This window comes from Bactrocera latifrons, unplaced genomic scaffold (assembly GCF_001853355.1).
Source record: "Bactrocera latifrons isolate USDA-ARS-PBARC rearing strain unplaced genomic scaffold, ASM185335v1 scaffold_51, whole genome shotgun sequence".
In the NCBI taxonomy this organism is placed as follows: Eukaryota; Metazoa; Arthropoda; class Insecta; order Diptera; family Tephritidae; genus Bactrocera; species Bactrocera latifrons.
Window position 1 is genome coordinate 617597 of NW_017537168.1, and position 4703 is coordinate 622299.

Sequence of the window (4703 nt, forward strand, 5' to 3'; positions counted from 1 at the left end):
TACATTAGTTTAAAAAAATTTTAATTAATTTGTAAAAAAAAAGTAATAAAAGGCCAATCGAAAACTTCCTTTTGAAAAATTACCCGGAGACCCTGTCAAAAGCCTACAATTCAACTACAACAAGCGTTAACTCAATGGGCATTAGCAAAACTGTTGCATACATTTAGGTGTTTCACGCACAGTTTCTTATTGCTACCAACCAACAGCGTCCTTCACTGAAAAAGCAAAGAAAAAAACGCGCTACGAAAAAAACTACAGAAAAAGTTAGCCCAGCAAAGTGTTGACACGAATATGAGTAGACAAAGAAAACAGCGATAAAAGAGCAATACAAGAACACTTCAAAGAAAATAATAATAACTCGCCACTGAATCAACAGTTGGCAGTGGCTAACGTAGAAGAAATGAATGAGAAGCAGGCGCAAACAGGTGGAAAGCAATTTCGCTTTGCGTGTGATAAGAAAATACATTTTTCTTTTTTGGTAGGCAGTACGCCTGAAAATAGACTTACATTATTTGAAATTACTAAAAGAATTTTGCGAATTTTATATTTAAGCGCCACTTTAAATGTAAGTTTTTAATTTGGGAAATATTTAAAACAAGTTAAACGCGCCTCGATGTATACTGCAATGTGTGCTCTGTTAAAAAACAGCTTTTAATAGTAATCCGTTTTCCTTGAGAAATAAAATAATGAGATGTTAACTTACAAAATCACTCTAGACCTAAAAATTTTAGCTTAAAGCATAAAATCATCAATAAAAGATATATAATTACTATAAGCGCCTAAACTTATGTTACTAAAATAGAATAGGCCTTTAATATTGATAATTATTCTAAAATCTTTTTAAAAATTCTAATATAATTAGAATACTTAATATAATTAAAAATATTACCTAAGCAATAAAACTGCTAATAACTGAAAATATCACATTTACGCCTTAAAATAGGCTTTAAAAAACCAAATCATTGCTAACAGATTTATGCGTACAATTCCCCTTGGAGCTGGCAATAAGTATTTGAACGGTACAAACTTTCTAAGTGAAATAATTCAATTTTCAGCAAATTTATATTGCTCAGGTCCGTCGCTACTCTAACGACGCTCTAGAAGAGCAAAACACTCAACATAACCTATACTCACACAATTTATAGCTAGAATAGCAAATTTCCTATCAAATTTTCCTTTGAAAGACCAATAGAGCTCTTTATAACAGCAGTCTTCTCAGTGGCAGCAAACTGAGGGAATCAGCATAATTCTTAATGCTTAAAAGTATACTTATTTAACACCAATATTTTTAATATTTATATTTACACTATTTGCCACGCAAATAAATGATAATATACCTAGGATTGAGACTTAAGAAAAACATATTTTCATATCGCCATTTTCGTGGTGAAATATTTACTCGTCTTCACTTTCCTTTCAGCAAAAATCAGACATGTAAATAAAAGATATAATGATGATTGAAGCGCTGACAATAGAACTTTTCAACAGACAGCCTAATTGACTGTTCAACTGAGTGTAAATAAGTTGGCGACTACTTAGTGGACTCAAGGCGACAAGCAGTAGACACATCCAGCCTACAATGCCGGCATTTGCCAGACACACAATGAAATTTATGCGGAATTTAAATGCGTTTTAGAAAGTGAAGGCGCATGATAGCAGACCGAATAACGGCTATGGTTCAGAGAACCTTCACTGAAGGACAAGTGAAAGTTTGCTTTGACTTTTATATAGACATTTCTTTTTGGGCAAACATCAACTTTTATTTATGTACGAGTATATTCGGAATTTCTCGACAGATTAGAATATCGAAGTGGTAAGTTACATAATTTTTTAAGGGCCAAATTGCTATTGGAAAATGTTTTTTTAAGTCGAAAACTATCGACAATTTTCATTGCTTTAATTTATCAACAAACAAATCATTTTGAGAAAAGGAGTTCTAAACAGGAACACACTGTTACCGATGGTCGATAACTCCGCACCACCACAGTTGGTCAAGCAATTAGAAATCATCAGGCCTAATATAGCTATAAAAAACTCATGCTGAAATAATAAAATATTTTTTTTTAAACTGATGGGAGAATATTATCGGTAACTTAAACAAAATATATTTTTGAACTGTGAGAATATTATCGATAAGATATAAAATTGTTAACTAATGGGTGAATGTTATCGATAATCGATACATTTTTATCAAGATACATATAAATATCTAAGACATTGCCAATAAAGGAATAAGCCAATAGACGATTTAAAAAAAATTATAAGAAAATATTATCGATGATCGATAAATGTATATCAAATTCTTGGCAGGTATAAAAAACTATGGGAATTTCTAAAAATTCACCAAGACAAACAAATTTTTAAAAGAAATAATGGAAAATGTATTAAGCTAGTAAAAATGATAATCGATAAATTTTAACATAAAGCTTTTTGAAAAAAGTGAAAAAATTAAATGTTAATTAAGTTAGTTAAATAAAAAAACAAAGAGAAGATTTAAAAAAACTGAAGTGAGAAAGTTATCGATACTCTGTAAATTTTTTTTTTTTTTAAATTTATGGACACTTGCTTAAATAATAAAGCAACGAAAATTTTTGAAAAAGCAGATGTAAGAGGTTATCGATGACCGAAAGAGTTTTAAAGGCCGGTTGGATATCAGAAGAAAAAAACAATAAAATAAAATTCTAAATCAGATGACATAATGTTATCGATAACCGATAAATTTTTTAAGGAGACATGTGGGATATCAGAAAAAAATAAAAAAATTTCAAAATCGGATGGCATAATGTTATTGATAACTGATCAATTATATAAGCAACTTATGGGCACTTGTTGAAATAATTAAGCAATGAGAAATTTTGAAAAAAAACAGGCGTGAGAGTGTTATCGATAACCGATATATTTTATAAGAAGACGGGATGGATATCAGCTAAAATAGAACACTAAAAGCTTTCAAAATCAGATGGCATAATGTTATCGATAACCGATAAATTTTATAAGGAGATAGATTGGATATCAGCAAAAATAAAACAAAAAAATTCAAAATCAGATGGCATAATGTTATCGATAACCGATAAAATTTATAAGGAGACAGGTTGGATATCTGAAAACAACAATAAACAATTTTCAAAATTAGATGGCATAATGTTATCGATAACTGATAAATTATATAAGCAATTTACGGGAACTTGTTGAAATAATTAAGCAATGAGAAATTTTGAAAAAGCAGGCGTTATCGATAACCGATATATTTTATAAGCAGACAGGATGGATATCAGCAAAAATAAAACACTAAATACACTAAATACTAAATACAATACTAATTTGGAATTAAATTTCTCTAATATTCCCATTCAATTATTAATCGCTTTTCAATTGCCATCCTAATAAAATAACAATTTGTATATCATTTGGCATGCAATAAAGCGATTTGCAGGTTGAAATCAGCAAATAACATTTAAATAAGAATAATTGAAGGCAAAGTTTACTCACCGCACACCTTGCAGCAGCAATCGATTTATAATTAACAATTATTATTGTGTAAATTCAATTGCACTAATGAGTTGTTTGTTGACGTAATAACACTTGCACACTACTTTTTTTTATAGTTAACTGATAGCCTGGCTTATTAAGACCTAGAACAAAGGGAGAATATATATATATTTACAAATTTGCGTATATTTTTTTATTTTATAGAAAAATGGCATATACTTAAATACATACAAATGTACATATGTATACAAAATATGAACCTTAACGCGCCTTGACACTTGTAAACATTTATTTAATTCGCTTTTACCATTATTAGACAACTGGTAATTAAAAACTAATTAATCTTGATCTGCGTACAATTGTGCATACAAACTTAGCTGCGCAAAGTGCATATTTAAATATATTTACGTGTAGATATCTATTTTGAGTGCAGTAATTCGCAGAAAAGGCCGTGACTTAGTAAAAAAAATTTGACAAAAACTATCATTCATTCATACACCTCAGCGTCCTATCTGGCACTTCACACAAAATCACATGCACACAGTTTCATCTTATAAACGGATGTATGTTTGTAGCTATCAGCTGCCACTTGTCGGCAATAAGCGTCTCCAGCTATCAACCGCAAATAACGCTATCAGACGCAGCCATCTCAGATAAATGCATAATGTGTGCGTTTGTGTGTGTGTGTGTGTGTGTGTGTATGATATACATTTTCAAAACTAAACAGGTGTGCTACCGGAATTACTTTGACAGTACGCACGAACTACCAATATTACACACACCAGCACACACATATGTACACACTTATACAAAAATATAAACCACACGCGCTCATGGTGCAATATGTCGCTCTCGATTACCGCTAGCTGGCAAATACTGACAAATATTGAGTTGTAAGCAAATTAATTAACAATTCTTTGGCTTTACGGTGACAGTGACAGATCTTAATAATTTTTTTTTTTGTTGTTGTTTAAACCAAAAACCTTAGCATATGCTCCTTGATAAGTACAAGTATTTTCGATTTTAAAACACAAACACGACTGTCAATGGTGGTAATAAACAACATTTTACTTGCGCAAGGCAGCTGTGCCACAATTGTGTATTGATGATGTTCAAAAGACAATAAAATAGCAAAATAATAGAAACTTACGTTATACATATTATAAATTAAATAATAATAATAACAAAAAGTAATAACTAAAAAAAATATTAAT

The 4703-nt window shown here is 30.3% G+C and overlaps 1 protein-coding gene across 1 annotated transcript in view; it reads right to left on the minus strand.

Moving 5' to 3' along the window:
- The window catches only part of LOC108973882, a 174436-nt gene that overhangs the window by 166342 nt on the left and 3391 nt on the right, over positions 1-4703 (minus strand). The window contains exon 2 of the mRNA XM_018941388.1: positions 3490-3632. The gene's annotated coding sequence lies outside the window, so the exon portion shown is untranslated. The remainder of the gene's footprint in view (positions 1-3489; positions 3633-4703) is intronic.